The 24,945-nt window shown below is 44.8% G+C and overlaps 1 protein-coding gene across 10 annotated transcripts in view; it reads left to right on the forward strand.

Moving 5' to 3' along the window:
* Positions 1-24,945, forward strand: part of pip5k1ba (phosphatidylinositol-4-phosphate 5-kinase, type I, beta a) — a 171,506-nt gene that overhangs the window by 64,955 nt on the left and 81,606 nt on the right. Inside the window, exons 1-2 of one of the 10 annotated variants that reach the window (XR_009513132.1) lie at positions 2,974-11,956; positions 17,397-17,498. The exons of 5 other annotated variants lie outside the window; for them this stretch is intronic. The gene's annotated coding sequence lies outside the window, so the exon portion shown is untranslated. Of the gene's footprint in view, positions 1-2,973; positions 11,957-17,396; positions 17,499-23,692; positions 23,908-24,945 lie in introns of those variants that run through there. 4 more of the 10 variants (XM_059974730.1, XR_009513131.1, XM_059974726.1 and 1 more) reach the window with 4 other exon arrangements.

Consider the following 24,945-nt stretch of genomic DNA (forward strand, 5'->3'; position numbering starts at 1 on the left):
CAGCCTTTCGCTCACTGCCGCTGGATGAAGGTGCCTGTATATGGTGTCTCTCTTGTGCAGTACTTCTGAGTGCTGGGCAAGGGTTAATTGACACGGTTTGCAGATTGGACTCTAATTCGTATTATGTGCCTCTGGTTTCTGCTCTTTTTTTAAAATGCTATTTTGGGCAATTTTTGATCATAGCGGCCTGCAGATAATGAACACTGAGCTGTGTATGTATGGAGTCTTTGATTTCTGTGTTTTACATTTTTCGCTTTTTTATTGTTGTTAGTGCAATTTGTTTTTTGCACGTTGGGATGGGGTTAATGGCTTTTCTTTGAACAGGTTCCATGGTTTTCTTTGTTTCGTGGCTGTCTGTGGGGAAAATAAATCTTAGGGTTGTATACTGCAAACGTACTTTGATAATAAATGTAATTCTCAGCAAAATGCAGGCCAGGCAACATCTATGGAAAAGAGTACAGTCGGCCTTTCGGGCTGAGACCCTTCAGCGAGACTGGAGAAAGGAAGATGAACAGATTTAAAAGTTGGGGGGTGGGGAGGGGAGAGAGAAACAAAAGGTGATAGGTGAAACCAGGAGGGGGAGGGGTGAAGTAAGTAGCTGGGAAGCTGATTGTTGAAAGAGATGCAGGGCTGGAAAAGGGGGGAGTCTGATAGGAGAGGACAGAAGGCCATGGAAGAAAAAAAGTGGGAGGAGCACCAGAAGGAGGTGGTGGGCAGGCCAGGAGATGAGGTGGGAGACAGAAAAGGGGATCGGGAATGGTGGTGGGGGGGCATTACCGGAAGTTTGAGAAATTGATGTACATGCCATCGGGTTGAAGGCTATGCAGAAAGAATATAAGGTGTTGTTCCTCCAATCTGAGTGTGGCCTCATCACGTCAGTAGAGGAGACTAATGGACTGACATGTCAGAATGGGAATGGGAAGTGAAATTAAAATGGGCAGCCACTGGGAGATCCCGATTCTTCTAGCAGATGAAGCGTAGGTGCTTGGCGAATCTACATCCAATCTACATAAGATCTCACCGATATGCAGGAGACCACATCAGGAGCACTGAACGCAGTATATGACCCCAACAGACTCACAAGTGAAATGTCGCCTCATCTGGAAGGACTGTTTGGGGCCCTGAATGTCAGTGAGTGAGGAGGTGTAGGGACAGTGGTTGCACTTGTTCGCTTGCAAGGGTAAGTGCCAGTGGGAGATCAGTGAGGAGGAATGAATGGACAAGGGGGTCGCGTAGGAAGTGATTCCTGCAGAAAGTAGGGAGGGGGAGGGAAAGATGTGATTGGTGGTGGGATCCCATTGGAGATGGTGGGTGTTGTAGAGAATTACGTGCTAGATGCAGAGGCTGGTGGAGTGGTAATAAATGTACTTTGAATCTTTGAGTTTCTTGATTCAGAATCAGAATCCTTTATTATCGCCAAGTATGAGGACACATACAGGCAATTTGATGCCAGTTTCCCTGAGCGCTCTCTCTACAGAATTGAAAGCAAACAAAAACAATAGTGCAAATAGTCATAAACTATATACAATGAGGTCCACCTCATTGAACGTACAGGTGGACTTGATTTATAATAGACTAAAATTCAAGTGTTCATAAGACTGATGGCATACGGAAAGAAACTGTTCTTGTACCTATTTGTCCTGGCATACAGTGATCTAAAGCGCCTACCGGAAGGAAGGAGTTGGAACAGGTGATGTCCAGGGTGTGATGGGTCTACAATAATGCTGCTTGCTCCCTTCCTGACTCTAGATGCATCTAGGTCCTGGATCGAGGGCAGCTTCACACCAATGATGCTTTCCGCAGCCCTGACGGTTCTTTGGAGTCTATTCTTGTCTTGTTTGGTAGCTGATCCAAACCAGACAGTGATGGACGAACAGAGAACAGACTGGATTATTCCTGAATAGAATTGAATCAGCAGCTCCTGAGGCAGGTTGTACTTCCTTAGTTGATGTAGGAAAGGCTCTGCTGAGCCTTTTTGATAAGAGTGTCCGCATTGGGTGTCCACTTCACGTCCTGGGAGATTGTGACACCCAGAAATCTGAAGGTCTCCACAGCAGACACAATACTGTTGAGTATAGTGAGTGGGGTTTTCTACTGCTCAGTTTTTACTGATGTCATATAAAATTGCAATGTCCAGAAAATGATTTGCATTTTTAAAATAATTACAGGTACCGCTAGTGCTTAAATGCACTAGCCAGAGCATAGTAGACTAAGAACCTAATGTGGGTAAATGATATTCATATAGATTGCATGGATAGAGTGGCTTGCTTTTATGTTGTATGATTCTGTTCCTGATGGCTAGTGCTGAGCACAAAAGGAATGAGGAAGAAAAAATAATTTATAGGAAGTCTTGAATTGGGTGTGGAATTTGAATCGTGTAACTAACATACTATCGGGTCTGACTCATTTAGTTACACAGATTGTAAACAATACTGTTCTAGGATCAGGAATTAATGTGAATATTTCAGAGGAGTTGAAAGTATAGGGTTTTTTTTTATAGAATGTATATATCTACAATGCCAAATTTATTACCCAATTTTAACTGCCTTTGAGAAGGTGGTTGTGATCTATCTCCTTGAACTGCTGTCGTCTGATTTGAAGGTTCTTCTGCCTGTGCTGTAATGTAGGAAATTCGCAGGAGTAGCCGACATATTACCAAGTGGGATTAAACGTGAAAGGTAACTTACAAGGGCTGACATTCTATGTACCTGCTGACCTCGTACTTCCAGGAATGTAGGTGAAAGGTTTGGGAGGTTCAGTTGTAATTCACTGACGACAACTAGGGTGGTGATGTAATTCTCATAGTTTGGCTATCTATATTTTTTTATGCCACTTGTACGTTCCTTAAAGATGGTGTATTTTAGTCATCTTAGCTTGTAGCATAACATTACTGGATGTTCCCAGTGCTTGATGGTCTTCCGGCAAAGGAATTTGGGTGAGTTCACATTCATCGTACGGCAGTAATCCACTTCAGTTTGAACTGAAAAGGAATTTGGGTTAGTTCATGTTCACTGTATTACATTAATCCATTTCAGTTTGAACTCGGTTTGCTGGTCTAAATAGATGAGAAGAAATTTCTTCAGCCAGTGAGTGGTGAGTCCTTGGAATTCTTTACCAAAGGGGGGGAGGTGGGATTGACAAGAGTCAAGAGATATTGGGGTGAACCCAGAAAAGTGGCACAGTGCTAAAAGATCTACAGTGAAATGAGTGAAAGGCAGAGCTGGCAAGGAGGCTGAACAGTCCAATCCTGCTTCAGTTTTGTATGTTCTTAATTTAGTTTTGCATCAGAAAATGAGTAAACCAGAAATGATTACGTATATTAACATTGTGCAGTGTGATGAGGCACTTTTTCAAGCACGGATGGAGTCTTGGTGGTCTTTCAGCCTATTGTGCATGTACTGACTCTTCTGAAAGCAATAACATCACTCCCACTCCATTTCCTTTTATTCTGTAGCTCAGTAAATTTTCCCTTTTCAGGTGTTTATCTAATTTTCTTTTAAGAGCTGCTATTGAATGTATTTGCAGTACCTTTTTAACACAGTGTGTTCTAGCTTCTTGATTTTTAAAAAATATATGCTCGGGTGACACTTTGCTTTCCGCAGTCTGGAGGCGACTTTGACTTACACATAGTTAGGCACTGAGCAAGATCCAGTAAAAAGAAGTCGGGTTTAAGCAGAGTGGCCATACTGTAAGTGGGCCAGTGTTGGAGTGGGAAGTTGAGCTTTTGGCTCATCGAAGCATTGGCGAGGAAAGATGTAGGCTACAGGTAGATTTTTTTTGTCATTATTCTTTCTTTCTTTCTTATTCCACATTTGGAGCAGTGGGGATGCCAGACAGGATAGTTTAATGCGCCTCTTGCAGGATGTGGGAAGGTAGGGAGATCTCTAGTGTCCCTGAATGCAAGAAGTGCATCCAGCTGTAGCGTCTAACAGACCACATTAAGGAGTTGAAGCTGGAATTGGATGAACTCTGCTTCATTTGGAAGGCTGAAGGATTGATAGACAGGACATACAGGGAGGTAATTACACCTAACATGAAGAAGATGGGTAACTGGGTGACTGACAGAAGTGAGGTGGGGAGTACAGAGTACAGGGTTTGCATGGTCCTGTCAGCGTAAAAGGCAAGGGTAACAGGTTAGGAATCCTTAGCTTTTGAGATGTATTGAGGCCCTGGTTAAGAAACAGGAGGTGCATAATAGGTATTAGCAGGCAAGAATAAATGAGGTACTTCAGGAGTATAAGAAATAAGGTGCTTAAGAAGGAAATGTGAATTAAAAGACATGAGGTTGCTCTAGCAGATGAGGTGAAGGAAACTGCAAATATAAAAAGAAATAATAAATCAATAATTATTGAGAACATGAAAGATGAAGAGTCGTTGAAAGTGAGTTCATAAGTTGTGGGAACACTTCCATAATGAAACAAGTGAAGTTGAATGAAGTTAACCCCTTTCGTTGAAGAGCCTGATGGTTGTTCCTGAACCTGGTGGTGTGAGCCCTGAGGATCCTATAGCTTCCAGGATGGCAGCAGTGATAAGAGAGCATGACCTGGGTGGTGGGGGTCCCTGATGGTGCTTTGTTGCGACAATGCTCCACATAGGTGTGCTCAACAGTGGGAAGAGCTTTACCCATGATGGAATGGGCTGTAGCCACTACTTTTTGTAGGATTTTCCATCCAACGACATTGGCATTTCCATACCAGGCCGTGATGCAGCCAGTCAATATACTTTCCATCGTACGTCTATAGAAGTTTGTCAAAGTATTAGATGTCTGAATCTTCACAAACTCCAAAGGAAGTAGATGATCCGGTCTTTAACCTGATGTTTCTGGGAGTTTGCTGTGTGGCTGACTCAGGCAGTGCATTCCATGCACCAACCACTCTCTATGAAAAACCTTCCTCTAATATCCCCCTTGAACTTCCCTCCCCCTACCTTAAAGCCATGTCCTCTTGTACTGAGCAGTGGTGCCCTGGGGGAGAGGCGCTGACTGTCTACTCTGTCTATTCCTCTTAATATCTTGTACACCTCTGTCATGTCTCCTATCATCCTCCTTCTCTCCAAAGAGTAAAGCCCTAGCTCCCTTAATCTCTGATCATAATCCATACTCTCTAAACCAGGCAGCATCTTGGTAAATCTCCTCTGTACCCTTTCCAATGCTTCCATATCCTTCCTATAGTGAGGCAACCAGAACTGGACACAGTAACCCAAGTGTGGCCTAACTAGAGTTTTATAGAGCTGTGTCATTACATCGCGTCTCTTAAACTCTATCCCTCGACATATGAAAGCTAACACCCCATAAGCTTTCTTAACTACCCTATCTACCTGGAAAGTAACTTTCAAGGATCTGTGGACATGTTCCCCCAGATCCCTCTGCTCCTCCACACTACCAAGTATCCTGCCATTTACTTTGTACTCTGCCTTGGAGTAGAGGTCCCAGAACTGATCCTTGTAGGGCACCACTAGTCACAACCCTAAAATCTGAATGTACTTCCTCCACCATGACCCTCTGCCTTCTGCAGGCAAGCCAATTCTGAATCCACCTGGCCAAACTTCCCTGGATCCCATGCCTTCTGACCTTCTGAATAAGCCTACCTTGTCAAATACCTTACTAAAATCCATGTAGATCACATTCACTGCACTACCCTCATCTATATGCCTGGTCACCTCATGGTTACTTTCACTCTAAGCAATAAAGCCATGGCCTAACCAACCCTCTCCTTATATAACCCAACACCTTGAGTTCTGGCAATATCCATGTAAATCTTTTCTGCATTCTTGTCATCTTAATGGTATCTTTCTGATAGTAGGTGACCAAAATCGAACACGATATTCCCAATTGGCCCTCGCTAATGTCTTCTATAACTGCAGTCTAACATCCCTGCTTCTGTCAGTGCCCTGACTGATGAAGGCCAGTGTGCCAAATGCTTTCTTCACCACCCTGACTACATGTGATGCCACGTTCAGTAAACCAGGTGCTTGCACTCATTGAATCCTTTGTTTTGCAACACTACCCAGAGCCCTGCTGTTCATATTGGAAGTCCTACCCTGTTTGACCTCCAATATCTTGCACTATTCTGAATTAATCTACATTTTCCATTCCTTGGCTCATTTACCCAGCTGATCAAGATCCCGCTGTAATTTTTGATGCTCTTCGCTGTCTGTGATATTACCTATTTCAGATATTTTGATTTGGTGCCAGGTTTTCTATAAATGCAACCCTGTGGCGACCCATTTCCTGGCACATCTGAACCGACTCACAATTAGATAGCCTACGGGGGTTTGCGAGCACAGAGCTTTGGAGCCTCTGCGCCATGGGGGGCAGGTTGAGGGAGGCTTAAAAGTGAGGCTGAAGATTTCGAATAAAGTTTTTTCCTTCGACTGCAGTTACCGACTCCGTGTCGTAATTTTAGCGCTGCGTGTAGCACACCGCTACAATTGGTGACCCCGACAGTCCAAACGATTTTTGGACCAGAAATGACCAACGCCGCCTCTGTTCATGCAGTTTTGTTGAAACTGCCGGGTTTCTGGACACAGCGCCTGAACCTATGGTTCCAGCAAGCCAAAGCCCAATTCCACGTTCGCCAGATCACCTCAGAAGACTCCCGCTACTACTACGTGGTGAGCTCCCTCGACCAGGACACAGCGGCCCAGGTCGCGGAGTCGTACAGTCGCCCCCGGCAGACGGCAAGTATACAGAATTCAAAGCCCTGCTCCTCAGGACTTTCGGACTCTCACGGCGCGAGCGGGCTGCCCGTTTACTGCACCTGGATGGCTTGGGCGACAGACCTTCATCAGCTTTAATGAATGAGATGTTGTCTCTCGCCGACGAACACACACCCTGCCTCATGTTTGAGCAGGCATTCCTGGAGCAGCTGCCTGAGGACATACGCCTGCTGCTGTCCGACGTGGATTTCAGTGACCCCCGGAAGGTGGCAGCCCGGGCGGACTTGCTGTGGAACGCCAAAAAGGTGAGCGGGGCGTCCATCGCACAGATCTCCCAGCCACGCTCCCGGCAGCAAACCAGTCCAGGCCCGGCCGCAGAGCCCGCCAACCCCCGGCCCAATGAACACTGGTGCTTCTACCACCAGCGGTGGGGCGCAGAAGCCCGCCGTTGTCGCCCGCCCTGCAAGTTCCCGGGAAACGCCAGGGCCAGCCGCCGCTGATGGCTACGGCGGCTGGCCATCGGGATAGCCTCCTGTATGTGTGGGATAGAAGGTAGGGACGCCGGTTTTTGGTCGATACTGGGGCTGAGATCAGCGTTTTACCCCCGATGAGTTACGACACCCGCAGCAGGGCACCGGGTCCCCCTCTGAGGGCCATGAATGACAGCACAGTAAGGACCTATGGCACCCGTCAGGTGCAGCTACAGTTCGGCTCCAGCCAGTTCACGTGGGACTTCACACTGGCCGCCGTAGCCCAACCGCTTCTGGGTGCGGATTTTTTGCGGGCTCACAGCCTACTGGTCGACCTGCCCAGGAAGAGACTGGTCCACGCCGAGACCTTTCAGACGTTCTCCCTGGGTGCAGCCCAGTTGCCAGCCCCTCACCTCGGCTCCATCACACTGTCCGACAACGACTTCACCAGGGTCCTGGCGGATTTCCCATCGGTTCTGGCACCGCAGTTCACAGCGGCCATGCCCAGGCACGGCGTACAGCACCACATCCCGACCCAGGGACCACCCCTCCATGCCTGCGCTCGGCGGCTTCCCCCGGACAAGCTCCGACTGGCGAAGGAGGAGTTCCAGAGGATGGAGGAATTGGGGATCATCCGGCGGTCCGACAGCCCATGGGCCTCCCCCCTGCACATGGTGCCCAAAGCGACGGGGGGCTGGAGACCGTGCGGCGACTACCGCAGGCTGAACGAGGCTACCACACCGGACCGCTACCCTGTGCCGCACATTCAGGACTTTGCAGCAAACCTGCACGGCGCACGGATCTTCTCCAAGGTAGACCTCGTCCGAGGGTACCATCAAATCCCGATGCATCCTGACGACGTCCACAAAACGGCTCTCATCACCCCGTTTGGCCTTTTCGAGTTCCTCCGCATGCCGTTCGGCCTGAAGAATGCCGCACAGACGTTCCAGCGGTTAATGGACGCGGTGGGATGGGACCTGGACTTCGCGTTCATCTATTTGGATGACATCCTCATAGCCAGCAGCAGTCATCAGGAGCATCTGTCCCACCTCTGTCAACTCTGCGCCCGACTGAGTGAGTATGGTCTTACAATCAACCCCGCCAAATGCCAGTTCGGACTCGATACCATTGACTTCCTGGGCCACAGGATTACTAAAGACGGGGCAACCCCTCTGCCCGCTAAGGTAGATGCGGTCCGCCTCTTTCCCCGATCCACCACGATCAAAGGCCTTCAGGAATTTGTAGGTATGGTCAATTTCTACCGCCGCTTCCTCCCTTCAGCTGCCCGGATCATGCGCCCCCTGTTCGCCCTGATGTCGGGTCCGAGCAAGGACATTACCTGGGACGAGGAGTCCGCCGCCGCTTTCGTTCAAACGAAGGAAGCTTTGGCGAACACCGCGATGCTAGTACATCCCAGAATGGACGCCCCTACCGCCCTCACAGTGGACGCATCAAACACGGCAGTCGGTGGCGTGCTGGAGCAACTCATCGCAGGTCGCTGGCAACCCCTGGCGTTTTTCCGCAAACACCTGCGACCACCAGAGCTCAAATACAGTGCTTTCGACCGGGAACTGTTGGCGCTCTACCTGGCAATCCGGCATTTCAGGTACTTCCTAGAAGGTCGGCCCTTCACCGCGTTCACGGACCACAAACCGCTTACCTTTGCGTTTACGAAAGCGTCCGACCCCTGGTCGTCCCGCCAGCAACGCCACCTGTCCTACATCTCTGAATACATGACGGATGTCCGGCACGTCTCGGGTAAGGACAATGTCGTGGCGGATGCGCTCTCTCGCCCTACCATTCATGCCCTTTCCCAAGGGGTAGACTTTGAGGCACTGGCAGAGGCGCAGCAGGCGGATGAGGAGATTCCGAGTTACAGAACCGCAGTCTCCGGTTTGCAGCTCCAGGACCTCCCCGTGGGCCCGGGTGAGAGGACCCTACTCTGTGACGTCGCCACCGGCCAGCCCCGTCCCGTCGTCCCGACAGCCTGGAACGCCGCGTTTTCGACTCCATTCATAACTTGGTGCATCCCTCCATCCGGACAACTGTCCGGATGGTTTCCAGCAGGTTCGTTTGGCACGGACTCCGCAAACAGGTCAGTGAATGGGCCAAAACGTGTATGCACTGCCAGACAGCCAAGGTGCAGCGGCACACCAAAGCCCCACCGCAGCAGTTCCATCCCGCCCACCGGCGTTTCGACCACATTCATGTGGATATTGTGGGCCCCCTGCCAGTGTCGCGCGGAGCGCGGCACCTCCTGAATATTGTGGACCGGTTCACAAGATGGCCAGAGGCGGTCCCGCTCACCGACACCACCTCCGAATCTTGCACCCGAGCCCTGATCGCCACCTGGATATCTCGCTTTGGTGTACCAGCCCACATTACCTCCGACAGAGGGGCCCAGTTCACCTCCAGCCTGTGGTCAGCTATGGCCAGCCTTTTGGGGACTCAGCTGCACCACACCACTGCCTACCACCCACAGTCGAACGGGCTAGTGGAGCGTTTCCACCGTCACCTGAAGTCGGCCCTCATGGCCCGCCTGCGAGGAGCCAACTGGGCGGACGAGCTTCCCTGGGTCCTACTCGGCATCCGCACAGCGCCCAAGGACGACCTGCACGCCTCGTCGGCCGAGTTGGTATACGGCGCGCCCCTGGTCGTCCCCAGGGAGTTCCTACCAGCCCCAAGGGGGCAAGAGGAAGATCCCGCAGCAGTCCTGGGCAGATTACGCGAGAAGCTCGGTAACCTGGCCCCCATACCCACTTCACAGCACGGGCGGCACCCGACCTGCGTACCCAAAGACCTACAGAACTGTAAGTTTGTGTTTGTACGAAGGGGCAGGCATCGGCCACCGCTGCAGCGGCCATACGAGGGGCCGTTTATGGTGCTCCGGAACAACGGGTCCACGTTCGTGCTGGACGTTGGGGGGAAAGAGGAGGTTTTCACAGTGGACCGCCTCAAACCGGTCCATGTGGACCTGGCGCAACCGGCCGAGTTTCCGGCACCTCGGCGCAGAGGGCGACCTCCCAAGCAGGTTCTGGCCCAGACTGTGGACATTGGGGGGTGTATCGCCGGTTCTGGGGGGGGGTTATGTGGCGACCCATTTCCTGGCACATCCGAACCGACTCACAATTAGATAGCCTACGGGGGTTTGCGAGCACAGAGCTTTGGAGCCTCTGCGCCATGGGGGGCAGGTTGAGGGAGGCTTAAAAGTGAGGCTGAAGATTTCGAATAAAGTTTTTTCCTTCGACTGCAGTTACCGACTCCGTGTCGTAATTTTAGCGCTGCGTGTAGCACACCGCTACAACCCCATATTTAATGTAGCTGTATTTCAACAAACCTTCATTCCCTTATTTTAAAATAAAATGATTGAATTTAAAAACTACATATAGAAATGGTTTTCAACCAGCAGTAAGTTGAGAAACTCTGAAGATTTTGTTTTTAAATCTACTTATCAGTCTGTATCTGTAGTTTGACATTTTAAGGAAGTTAACCTTTGTACTTTGTAGCTTATCTTAGGATGAGTACACCATTTTATAATTGATATTTTATGCTGTGATCTTTCATGCTGCCAGTCCTTGTAATTTTCTTTGTGCTTGGATGTTTGTTTTAGCTGCTGTATCAGATGCTTGCCATAGCTGTCTCTCTGTTAGTAATCATTTGAATTATTTTAGAATGCCTTGACTATTGGTTAGGTACAGTAGAGCAGAGACGTTAATGGCCAATGCTGCAAGAGTATTTCAGTGTGTTTTAAAGCATGCTCACTGATGTAACTGCATCATAAGTGTACACACTGTGAAGGCTGGAAATTTATAATATAAATTACTCAGAATGCTTCTCAGTTCAGGAGTGATCTGCAGACAGGACAACAGTATTGGTGCTCTGGGTCTCTGACTGGCAGGGCTATAATTGTATGTGCTGTCAAACTGCAATTGCACTTTTAAATTGTTTAAAATTTTGAATTTTTAGGATGAACATTTTTAATAAGAGCTCTGAGCACCAGTGATCAGAGGTAGTAATGTAACATCAGTCTGATTTTGGGTGACCTTTCTGTCCATAACTTACCATCTCAAAGCGTGTATTAAGTTTGTAAATGCCTCATAGGAGCACAAGAAACAACATATGGCCCATTTTATCTTCTGTCCCATTCACGAACTTTTTCCTTGGTGATACTGTTCTGCAGTATCCTTTATGCCCCAAGATCACCTTAATATCCAAACATCTGTCAGTTGCTTAGTGACCAAGTGCCCATAACCTTCTGGAAAATTCCAATGATTCAAAACTCTCAAAGTAAACACATTCTCCCTACTTCTGTCCTGAATAGCCAACTCCTTACTTTGCGAAGTTGATTCCTTTTTTTTAAGGCAACTCAGCCAGAAAAATTTTGTTTCCTGAATCTGCCCTGTCAAGCTCAATGAGATCACTTCTGAACTCAAACAGGTTGGGACCACTTTAGTGGCTACCGTGTGTCCTTCTAGATCCTGAGATTGCAAAAGATGTGACAGGAATGTGCTGATTTTAAAACAAATACCAATGAATTGGAAGACTCTGTCCTCCAGTTTAAAAGAAAATGTAGTTTGGAAAGGAAATTGTTAAATGTTAGAAGCATGCAAAATCATTTAGAGTCTCATGGCATGCCAGTGAGACCCACCCACAGCAGGTGAATTGGTTTTTCCAACGCTGAAACTATTTGCATCATTGTTTGCCTGCCACATTCTATGTTGCACGCCAGGAAGCAACTGCAGGTTCCTCTTCACTGGTGCGTATGCTCGACAAAAACTGCTGGTGAAGAAATGATTATAAAATACATTCATGAATTTAAAGATTCAAAGGTGAGTGATGACGCAGCCTTTTAAATTTTGTATCGATAGTTTCTGTGTATTTGTATATCTGTTTTGTTCAGTATAGAAATTAGTGTCCAAATCACTGACTAATACACTTGTAATTGTAACCCAGCATGGTAACCAATACTATAATCCTGGTTATTTGTTGTGGCTACCACCAATCCAAAGAATTATTAAAAATATTCACCTGCTTCAGCTGCGTTTTAGGAGAAGGAATTCTGCTGCCTCTGGTGATCTGTGCGTGTGACACAGTGTAGCTGAGGCTGAACTCTCCTTTGAAAGTAAAGGCTGTTTACCTTGTTTGAGCCTGAGGGAACCTGTTTACATGGGCCAAATCTGGTTTAGGTTAAGTGTGTGCAATTAGGAACCACCCAGACTGGTCAGGCAGTAACAGGAGACAAAAGGTAGAGAGAGGTAGATTGAGTGTGTGTGTGTGTGTGTGTGTGTGTGTGAAAGGGGGAGAGTGGAAGGACTGGGGGTTGGGTAAGTAAAGCAGGCATGCGCATTTATTTTTGTCAAGAAAATAAATCAAAGGAGCTCAGGGCTCATTTATTCCTGCTGCACAAGGGTTAGGCCATTTTATATCAAAGCAGACCTATACCAGCGAGCTGATTTGCTGAAGGGGCAATTAGTGCTGGTTTTGCCAAAGATACCCACATCCAGTGAACTGGTGTGTGGTTCTGATCTGATTCCAGCGAGACTGGTATTTTCAAGGTACTGAGTTTAATCTTCACAATCGGTATTTTAACTATGCTCAGTGCATGGTATGCACACACAGCTGCTTTGAAAGGAGCACAGCCTCCTCTTAGACCAGTGTATCGATAGAACATATTGATTACAAGTATCATCACTTTTAAAATGGAATTTAAAATAAAGACTAGAACAGCACGGTAACAGGCTTTTCGCCCACAATGTCTATACAACCATGGTTCCAATCTGAACCAATCTCAGCTTTTTTCTTTTGCTTACCCCTCCCTGCAGGTCTGTTTCAACTGCAGGTCTCTTGTATTTCTTCAATTAATGGTCAAGGTGAACTAATCTTGTGAGGATTATATGTCCAACATATAATTCGCTGTAACTTCTGCCACCTCCAACAGGATCCTACCACCAAGAACATCTTTCCCTCCCCCCCCCTTCTGCTTTCCGCAGAGATCACTCCCTATGCGACTCCCTTGTCCATTCATTTCCCCCCCCCCCCCCCCCCATCCATTCCCACCAATCTCCCTCCCGGCACTTATCCTTGTAAGCGGAACAAGTGCTACACCAGCTCTTACACTTCCTCCCTCACCACCATTCAGGGCCCCAGACAGTCCTTCCAGGTGAGGTGACACTTCACCTGTGTGTCGGCTGGTGTGGTATACTGTGCCGGTGCAGCCTTCTATATATTGGTGAGACCCAACGCAGACTGGGAGACTGTTTCGCTGAACAGCTACACTCTGTCCACCAGAGAAAGCAGGATCTCCCAGTGGCCACACATTTTAACTCCACGTCCCATTCCCAATCTGATATGTCTATCCATGGCCTCCTCTACTGTCAAGATGAAGCCACACTCAGGTTGGAAGAACAACACCTGATATTCCGTCTGGGTAGCCTCCAACCTGATGGCATGAACATTGATTTCTCTAACTTCCGTTAATACCCTTCCTCCCTTTCTTACCCATCCCTTATTTTTTTTATCCCCTCCCCCCCCCCATTTTTTTCTCTTTTTTCTCTCCCTGCTCCTCTCACAATCACTCCTTGCCTGCTCTCCATCTCCCTCTGGTGCTCCCCTCCCCCTTTCTTTCTCCCTAGGCCTCCCGTCCATGATCCTTTCCCTTCTCCAGCTCTGTATCCCTTTTGCCAATCAATTTTCTAGCTCTTAGCTTTATCGCTCCCCCCGTCTTCTATCAATTTGGATCTCCCCCCTCACCAAGACTGATAAACACCTAATGTGCAAAAGAAGACAAACTGCAAATACAGTAAAAAAAAAAGTAAATAAAGTTGTAGAGTCTTTAAAATTGATCCATAGGTTGTGGAATCAGTTTGATGTTGATGCAAGTGAAGTTATCCACACTGATTCAGGAGTCTGATAGTTGAAGGGTAATAACTGTTCCTGAACCTGGTGTGTGGGACCCATAATAAAATGATAGCATGGCCTGGATGGTGCTGGGTCTTTGATGATGAGTGCTGCACTTTAGTGGCAGTGTGCCTGGTAGACATGCTCAATGGAGAGGAGGGCTTGTTCCTGTGATGGATTGGGCTAGATCCACTACCTTTTGTAGGCTTTTTCCATTTGGTTTCCGGTTTGGGAACCATCTCTGGCCAGATGGAGGAAGCCCAGCAGCTACGAACAAAAGTGGAAATTGAGTGCAGTAAAGTTGGACTTCACCTAAACGCTAAAAAGACAGAGTACGTGGCATTCAACTGCGACGAAGCTACTCTCCAGTCTTAGACTCCAGTAAAGTCTTAGACTTAAGTACCTCGGATCAAGAATGATGAGTTTGGAGAAGGACATAAAGATACGGAAAGCGCTGGCGTGGAGGGCTATGAACGACATGAAGGAAATCTGGAGGTCAAACCTGACCAGAGGGCTCAAAAAGAGGATCTTCATAGCAGTCATAGAGTCCATTCTCACGCATGGATGTGAGATGTGGACACTGACCAAGACCATGAACAAGTTACTAGATGGTTGCTATACACGAATGCTCTGGATGGCTCTTGACATGAGTTGGCAACAGCACATGACGAATGTCAAGCTCTATGACAACCTACCGATGCTCACCACTAAAATCGAGGCGAGAAGACTGCAACTAGCAGGGTACTGTCTACGCCACCCTGAGCTACCTGCCAGCCTAGTCATCACATGGGAGGATTGATGCACCATCAATAACTCTCCGAGACGTGAGGCGAGATATTGGCTTTTATTGACTGGAAGAAAGAACAAGCAGTAATTGACCACCATGCTACATCCTGGAGACTGAGGGCAGGGCTCAGGCCTCAATCGCCTTTATACCGTGGTCTGTGGGAGGAGCCACAGGAGCAGTCAGCGGGGGGGGGGGGGGGGGCGTGTCCAGACAGGTATATGTAGTTCACCACAAGGATGAGCCCTGTATGCCCTCCCAAGACTATGGTCAACACGTTCCTAGAAGATAGTGGCACAGCTAATGTAGATGAATTGAACACACTGATGAGGGAGAGGGAGGAGTGGAGAGTCCATCATCATGCCCAACGCTGGCCCCCTAGGCCTGAGTTGACATAGTACCAGTAGTAGTCTGGTTTGGGAATTTGAACCCACAACCTTCTGACTCCAAGGCAACAGTGCCATTTATTGCATCAGGACTGCCAGCTCCAGGTCACTCTGTCAATCCCTCTTAATTTTTTATGCAAGTGTAGTGTCTTCACCAAGTGGCTTACATGACTCAATGACAATAGTTTGCACTGCGCACTGTTACACATCAGCAACTACTTGATTTGACAAGATACTGATGTATTTTGTTTTGGCTACTAATGTAGTGTCTTGAGACATTTCTTGGTGTTAAAGAAGCTGTATGCAAGCAAAATGTTGTAACCATGAATAATAGGCTGCAGTGTGCCAAGTTATATAATTAAAAAAAAGATTGGGGTCATTTGGAATGTTTTCAAATATGACTGAAGCCTTTGTGTTTATCAGGGATGAGAATTAATTAGTCTAGAAAGTATTGTGGGAAGAGTAAGGTATTAATTGTCCCACACTTGATCAAATTACTTTTAATTTGAAGTATTTTGCAGATTAATTTTATGTAAAGCTGCTTAATGTAGTTTTCAATAAATATCCTTTAAAACTTGATGTTCTTAAGATATTATTTCAGATATGTTTTTAACAATGTAAGACGGCAATTTTTTCTCTCTAAAAACCAGATCTTGTAGAGGAATTTCCTTTGTACGACAGGGTTCAATGGATCAGGCTTAGGGGAAAATGTTTCCATTTCTGACCACTGAAGCATTTGTACAACATAGTCATTGATAATTCCAATCGTGAATTCATTAGAGATGAGTTTACCTGGACATTGGTGAGAATGTGGAAATCATTCCCATGGAACAGTGGCTGAGGTGAATAGCAGAAAAGCATTTAAGGGGAAGCTGGAGAAACACAGTACATTTCGAGTGATGCTGTGAGATGGAGGTTGAGTGGAGGTCCTTGTGGAGCTAAAACCTTTGTAAAGGCTTTTTCTCTGCTCTACATTTTAAGATGTGTTCCTTTCTCAAAGACTTTTGAGCGCAAATATAAATAGAATGTAGTTCTCCAAGTTGTGATGCTGCCAGGCCTGCTGAGTTCCTCCAGCATTTTGTGTGTATTGCTTTAGAACATGGGCCTTATTGATAAAACTGCATTATTTTTATTTTGAGTTAGGGATGAGATAGTATATTACTCACAGGAGATATCTTTTTTAACATCTCTTTATACATGGAGGAAATGGACACTACAGCAACCTTTCCCAATAGGAGGAGGTTAATTTCATTAATATGTGTAGAGGATATTGACGTGTAAATTCAATGCAAATAAATCTCATGGCCTACCTTATGGCATGTTGTCAGCAAGCTTGATTGATGGAGTTTTTATCTAAGGAAATGGGATTGGCACAGGAAAATAAAACTTGGAAACTTAGGTAACAGACTGAAAGGCATAGTCCTGCTTCTATGTTATGTTCTTATCTGAATTCTGATTGATAGTCATTATTACTGACTCAACCTAAAATATTCTCTGTTTCAAAGCAACACACACAAAATGCTGGAGGAACTCTGCAGGTCAGGCAGCATCTATGGAACTAAATGAACAGTTGACGTTGCAGGCTGAGGCACTCCTTCAAAGGAAAGGGTCTTGCCCTAAAACATTGACTCTTTTATTTCCATAGTTATTGCCTGGTCTGCTGAGTTCCTCCAGCATTTTGGGTGTGTGTTGCTTTGGATTTCCAGCATCTGCAGAATTTCTCATGTTTATTCTCTATCTTAAGATGTTCTTAACTTTAACTTTTGTATTCCACTAAAACCTTCAAATTGCATTTTATGATTTCAAAGGTCACCTGCTTCTTTTGAGGCAGGGATCAGATACTGTAAGCAAAATTGTATCTGAATTAAAGTTAAAGAAAATAAAATTTTCAAGCTCAGTTCAGTCAGAACTTCTAGCTGTAGAATATTGGGGTCCGGTAAGGAATGGATTGAGCACTGTATGGTTGTTATCAGTGTAGTTATCAAGTTAAAACATTAGGTGGAATAAAAAAATTGAGGGAACTCCAACATATACTTCCTTTCATCCATAACAATGTTATCTGTTCTCACCAGGTCACAATCTCCCATGGTAAGAATATATCAAATAATGACAAGATTAAACCATATGACTCCTCAATACTGCCCTACTGTTAAGTTATATTATTATTGATTCTTATATCTTGTTTTCCCACCTGATTTCCAGCTGCCTTAATTCATTTTATGCAGAAGAATTGGATTATGTCTTGAAGATATGCATCGAGTGAGCAATCTGGCATTGAGGCTTCTGAACACTGACAACCTGCAGGTTGTAGAAATTTTTCCTTGCCCCAACCTAAAAATGGCATCTAATCCTCAAGTTATTCTCCATCATTCTAGACTTGCCATTTGGCCCGTCGAATCTGCTCTGCGATTCCTTCATGGCTGATTTAAAGCGCTCTGAAACCTACTCTTCTGCCTTCTCCCCGTAACCTTTGATGCCCTTTTCTGGTCTGCAGGACCCATTCTGCCACTCACTTCTGTCCCCCGACACTCTCACATTTCTGGCATTCTGCTAATGTCTTCCAAGTTAAAGACTGACACAAAATACTTAATTTTCTCTGCTATTTCTTTGTCCCCCATTATTACCTCTGCAGTGTAATATTCCAGCAATCTGTGTCCAGCCTCGTCTCTTTTACTCCTTGTATATCTGAAAAACTTTTTACATCTCTTTTATATTATTGGCTAGCTTTCCTTCATATTTAATCTTTCCTCTGTTTGTGGCTTTTTTTTTAAAGTAGACTTCTGTTGGTTTTAAAAAGCTTCCCACTAATTTTTACAATATTATATGCCCTCTCTTTTGCTTTTGTGCTGTTTTGAATTCCTTTGCAGTTGTCTCATCCTTCCTTTGGTATACTACTTCATCTTTGAGATGCAATTTTCCAGAGGTTTTCAAATTTCCCATAGAAACAATAGCCATTGCTGTTTTGCCATCATCCCTGCTGGTGCCCCCTTCTGATCAACTTTGGTCAACTCCTCTCTCGTGCCTGTAATTCACATTTCTCCACTGTAATACTGATATGTCTGATTTTAGCTTCTCCTCTAAATGTAGGGTGAATTAAATTACCTAAGGATTCAATTACCTTAAGCTTCCTAATCAAATCTGGTTCATTACACAATACCCAATCCAGAACTGCCATTCCCCTAGTGGGCTCAACTGCAAGTTGTTCTAAAAAGCCATCTTATAGGCATTCTACAAATACCCTCTCTTGGCGTCCAGCACCAATCTGATTTTTCCAATCTACCTGCATTTTGAAATCCCTATGATTATCACAACATTGCACTTTCAACATGCCTTTTCTATCTCCCGTTGTAAATTATAGCCCATATCCTGGCTACTGTTCAGAGGCTATAATTCTCATCAGGTTCTTTTTACCCTTGCAGTTTCTTAACTCTATCCACAAGGATCCTACTTCTTCCGATCCTACATCACTATTTTCTAAGGATTTGATTTCATTTTTTTTTACCAGCACAGCCTCAGACTACCTGCCTGGCCTTCCCATGCAATGTGTATCCTTGCATGTTAAGTTCCCAGCTATATTCTTCCATCCATGATGCCCACAATGTCTTAAATGCCAGTCTCTTAACTTGCTACAAGTTTATCTACTTTATTCCATATACTGCGTGCATTCAAATATAATACCTTCAGTCCTGTATTCGTCACTCTTTTCGATTTTGTCCCCCTTTTGCATTGCACATCATCCCATTGACTGCAATTTTGTCCTATTGTCAACCTGTCCTTTCAATATATTGTGTATCCTTGGATGTTAAGTACCCAACTATGATCTTCTTTCAGCCACAACTCAGAGATACCCCCAACATCATACCTGCTAACCTCTAACTGCACTACAAGATGATCATCTACTTTATTCCATATACTGCGTGCATTCAAATATAACACCTTCAGTTCTGTATTCATCGCCCTTTTTGATTTTGGCCCTGTTACACTTTAACTCATCTTACTGACTGCAATTTTGCCCTGTCATCTATCTGTCTGTCTTTCCTCAGTCTCACTGCATCTATTTGTATGCCAACTGCCCCATCCTCAGCCCTATCACTTCAGTTTCCATTTCCCTGCCAAAATTAGTTTAACCCCTCCCCAAATGCTCTAGCAAACCTACCTGCAAGGGTATTGGTGCAGGATCTGGTGTAACAGGTCATACCTTCCCCAGAAGAGATCCCAGTGATCCAGAAATCTGAAACCCTGTCCCCTGCACCAATTCTTCAGCCACACATTCATCTGCCAATTTATTCTGGCATTCCTACCTTCACTGCCACATGCCACAAGCAGCAATCCAGCAATTACTACCCTAGAGGTCCTGCTTTTCAGCTTTCTGCCTAACTCCCTATATTCTCTCTTCAGGACATTCTCCCTTTTCCTATCTAAAGTGTTAGGACCAATATGTCCCATGACCTCTGCCTGTTCATCCTCTCCCTTTAAAATGCTGTGGAACTGATCTGAGATGTCCCTGACGCTGGCACCTGAGAGGCAAAATACCATCTGGGTATCAATTTCATGTCCACAGAATCTGCTTTTTGCTCCTCTAATTATGGAATCCCCTATCTCTACTGCCCTTCCCTTTTCCCGCTTCTCTTCTGAGGCACAGACACAGAGACCTGGTTGTTACGGCTACCCCCGGTAGGTCGTCCCTTCCAACTGTAACCGAAGATGTATACTTATTATTGAGGGGAGTGGTCACAGGAATACTCTGCACTGGCTGCCTGTTCCCTTTCTTTCTCCCGACAGTCACTCAGGCACCAGCCTCCTGCAATTTAGGGGTGACTACTTCCCTGTAGCTCTTATCAGTTACCTCCTCATTCTCCCCTATGGGCCGCATATAACACAGTTTCTAAGGAGCTGCAGCTCGATTCATTTTGTGTAAATGTAGTTGTTTGGGAGATAGGAGATCTCCCAAATTTCCCATATCTCTCACAAGGATCATTCCACTGCCACCAGATCTATTCTCAGCATACTAGATATGTACTGACAGGAAAAAAAAGAGAAACTTTCTTGCTTACTAACTTAGATCTCTGCCTGTGCTTGTCCAAGTCTGTTCCTGTCCAAGCCTGATGAGCCTAAGCCACGCAAATCCCTCTCATAACCAATGAATATATTTCAATTGAATCTTCAATCTTCAAAACGCCAGAAAGTTAATCCTACTTAATCTTTATATAACAAGCTTCTAAGCTCAGAAAGACTCCAGGGAGCATTGATTCTATTGATATAAGTGTAACATTAGATATGGACATCAAACAACATGGTTCTGTGAATGAAGTTACACCAAGGCCCAATATAATTGGATCGTGAGAAGAGATTCTGCAGATGTTGGAAATCCAAAATAACACACACAATGTGCTGGATGAACTCAGCAGGTCAGATAGCATCTACGAAAAGGCATACAGAATCAATGTTTTGGTCCAAGACTCTTCACCCACTTTCTGGCACTTAATATCAATTATATCTTCTTTCCTTTTCTTTGGTGATTGAGTCTTCATATCTCTATTAAATTATACTGCACAGAATCAAGCCCTTCATCCCAACTATTCCATGCCAACCAAGATACCAGTCTAAGCTAGTCCCATTTGTCTGCTGGGCCCACATCCCTCTAAATCTTCCTATTCATGTACAAGTTCAAATGTTTTTAACTGTTGTTAATGTACCTGCCTCAACCACTTCCTCCAGCAGTTCTCACTATATAGTGACCACTCTCTGTGCAGAAGTAGATCCTCCATTGGTTCCTATTACATCACTACCTTCTCACCATAGACCTGTGCCCTTTAATTATTTATTCTGGAACCATGGAAAAAAGAATGCATTCACCCTATCTAGGCTGCTCATGATTTTAGACACCTCCATAAAGTCACACCCCACCCCCATCCCGTCAGTCTCCTATGCTCCCATAATATAGATTCCTATCCTGCCCAACTTCTCCCTCAAGTCCTAGCAGCATATTTCATAATTTTTTGCATTATTTCCTGCTTAATAACCTTTTTCCAATAACAGGGTCGCCAAAACTGTACACAATATTCCTGGCACTGCCTCATCAACAACTTGTACAACTGGACAATAATGTCCAAGCTCCTGGACTAAATGTCTCTTCTTGAGGGTAGAAAATTCCATAGATTTACCTTCTGAGTAAATATTTTTTTTCTTCGTATCTCTGTCCCATCAGCCCAGTTCTCACTATTTTAAGGCAGTGAACCATTATTCAAAAGGGGGAAACAAAATTAGACAGAGCTACAAAATAAGTATGTGTTAAGGTAATGAAACTGAATCCAAGATTTGAGTTTTATGGAAAGTTTTGAAGGAGGTGTGTATTCTGGAAGTTGACTTCTGCTGAAGGAATGGATGACAAAGATGAAGTAATGAAATTTGGTAATTTTAAGATCCTAAAAATGGAGAAGACTGGATCTTGGAAGATTATAGGACCAGAGTCAGATAGAGACACAAGAAGTGGAGAGACCAGGACTAGTTTGCAAATGCAATAAGCGATTAGGGCAGTCTTGCCTCAACTTTCAGGGAGACTGCACCTGAGGTTGATTATACAATTTTGCTCTTTAAACAGGAATATGCTTCCATTATGGTCATTTCAAAGAAACTGCATTAGATTTATTGAATGAGTTGAGTAATTAGAAGAGATTGAGCAGGTTGGAAGTAGATTTATTGGAGGTGCAAAGGAAGAGATGTGATCTTATTAAAAGCTGTGATATTCTGATTGATCTTTACGGAGTAGATATTGAGAAGATGGTTCATTTCTTGGTGGGATCTACAACTGTAAGGGTAATTTCTGAATAATAAAAGACTATTTAAGTTAGAAATGAGAAGGAATTTCTTTCAGAGAAGTTGTGCTTCTTTAGAGTCCTCTACCACTGAGTGCTGTGGAGGCTGAATTATTGACCATATTTAGTCAAGATGGACAAATTTTTGCTTTGTTACGGAGTTGAGGGTTATCAACTATGAACTCATTGATTGATGGAACAAATTTAAGGTGTAGTATAGCTACGTACTGTTCCTGTTTCATGTGATCTTGTGTTCTTGGTGGTGCCACTGTGCAGTCTGGGACTTCCAACAGCCAACTGGTTCAGTAAAGGCCTACCTTCAAGTAAGAGAAATCATATTGTACCTTCTAGGTAAAAAATAGTTCTTCAGATTGAAAGTAGTGCACTGTGTGAGATGTCCAAGTCATAATGCTTTCAGGTTATTTACAGATCAGCAATGCCAGGCTCAGACTGACTTTTGCTGCCCTTTTTCATGCATTGCACCCTTGACTGCATCCTTAAAGCATTTCAGAGGGGTACTCCCTTTCCCATTACCCAAAAGCCTTTCCCACATCATTTTCCTGAGTAAACACAAGAGCGGGAGCACTGCCCTATTATCAGGTTATTTTTCCTATTGTCCAGTGCCCCACAGAGTCCTTCCAGGTGAACACAAACTTGCACATTCTTTCCACTGATGTACTCATTTGTAATTTAAGATGTAGTCTCCTAAGTTGGGAGGGAGGGAACCAAACAAACTGGGTGACCACTTTACAGACCAGCCAGCCTACAGCCATAATACTGAGCTTCCAATCACCTGTCTCTTTAATTCTTCATCCCATTTGCAGACCACCGTTGACCTTCAACACTCTTTCTCTGAACCTATGTCACAGTTCATCTTTCCATTTGGAGTTCTAAATCACCAGCACGCATTCAGCCAGTTATGTGGTGCAAGTACATGTACAGTACTCACACTGCCCACCTTAAGCAATGTTAGCAGTGGAGTTGAACAGCAAGTTTGCAGTAACCAGCTTAAGTTCGAGAGCTGGTTGTGCCCAAGTATCTTTTTTGAGATGTTTCCTGCTTTTGAAGTGTTTCTTTCCATTGCCCACTGCTCTGTTTAATCCTTTTGACATTGCCAGCTGAGCCTTCCACTGTCTGCAATTCCTCTGAGACATTCCATGAACCCTGACATTTTGACCAAGTTTTTAGCTCTCTGAATGCATATCTTCATGTGTCCAATTTTATGATTTTAAAAATTCCAGTGAAGCACATTGATAGCCTTGTTAACAGTGTTAAATAACTGGAAGCTGTTCTTTTATTGGACAGACCCACCTATCGTTACGGCGTTTGAAATCTCAAAGGTTGTTCCTGTGCTCTTCAAAACATGATGTACTAAAGCAATTAGCCTCATTTGCTCATGTCCATTCCTGTGAGATGCTTTGTCCTGATTTTTATTGAACAGAGAAAATATTTACAGATGGAAAAGGAAATTGAACTATTGAGAATTAAAGAGCTGAACAATTTGTTCTCAAGTTTACCTTCAAGATAGTTATTGATGCAATTTGTATCTTATAATGTCGCACTTTCTTGGGGTGCCTTCTTCAGAAGCTGGTTAATGATTCCATGAATATACAGAGGCACCTTTGTACCTTTTACAGCAAGTTGTTGGAGGGACTGCCATTTGAATCAGTAAATACGTTTCACATTACACAACCTCTGTAACAAACTTGCTCTTCAAGGCTGGACGATACAGACTCAAGTTGGACTGAATGTGCTTCAGTGGCGTGTGAGATAAACTGTATTCAGGGGAGTTGTTGATTTAGAACAATCCGCAGCTTGACTGAGTGTTTGAAAAAAAATCATCTGTTTCCAACAGTCTGAAACTGGATCACAGCTTCAGTATTTGCTGAACGACATTGGTAAGGTATTAGCTCATTATGGAGTGCACTCTCTGAAGTAGATTTTATTCTGTTACAATAACATCTTGGACAGTAAGTTGGAAACTTTAGCATTAATTTTGGTATTGAGTTCACAAATCAATGTTTCACATTGTATAACTTTGAAAAGTGTCTCTGAATGTTGCTGTTGTGTGAAATTGCTGAAGCATAGAATTAGATCTGTAATACTACACTTACACTGTACATACATAGGTGTCAGATTGGATCAGTTGATAGCACTTTCAGTTCTGAGTCATAAGGTTGTGAAAGTCACATTCTGAAACTTTGAACTAGAATCCAAGTGGGTGCTGCCTTTTAGTTGAGATGTAAAAGCAGTGTCCCACCTTCTCTTTTGGGTGGCTGCAAGAGATCTTGTGGCCAGTTTTGCAAAGATGAACTAGTTCTTCCTAAGGTTCCCTCCAATATTTTCCCTCAGCCGTTGTCACCAGAACAGATTGGTCATTATTGGATGCCTGCCGCATTTCCTACATTTCAACCTTGATAGCACTCGAAGTATATTGACTGTAATGAGCTGAAGGAGAGAATATGCTTATAGAAATCTGTTATGGGGTGTGGTTATTTGGGGGGCTTAATTTCCCAAAGGACTTCTGTAATTTAGCTTGTTTATAAACAATTCAAGATTTGAGCATTTTCATCCCTCAGGCCAGTTCCTTTTTAAATTTATAGTATTTTGATGGCTTCACCCTTTATAATGAAGAATTTATTTTCATACAGGCTTTCATTCCTTTTCGGTTTGGACTTTTAGTACCATTCACTAATCCTGTGTCACATCATTGCCCTTTGCTCCTGGACAATCAACCAGGAGTTGGTGAGCTCAATATCTAGTGAGAAACAGGCCATTCAGCCAAAGGTCCATGCTTGCCATCGAGTACTTAACTCAGTAATCCAAATTACCGGTGCTTGGCCCACAGACTTTTATGCATTGGCACATTGAACGCTTATCTAGATGCTGCTTAAATGTTATGAGTGTACCTGCTTCATCCACCCACTGAGTAAAAA

Source organism: Hypanus sabinus, chromosome 7 (genome assembly GCF_030144855.1).
Source record: "Hypanus sabinus isolate sHypSab1 chromosome 7, sHypSab1.hap1, whole genome shotgun sequence".
Taxonomy (NCBI): domain Eukaryota; kingdom Metazoa; phylum Chordata; class Chondrichthyes; order Myliobatiformes; family Dasyatidae; genus Hypanus; species Hypanus sabinus.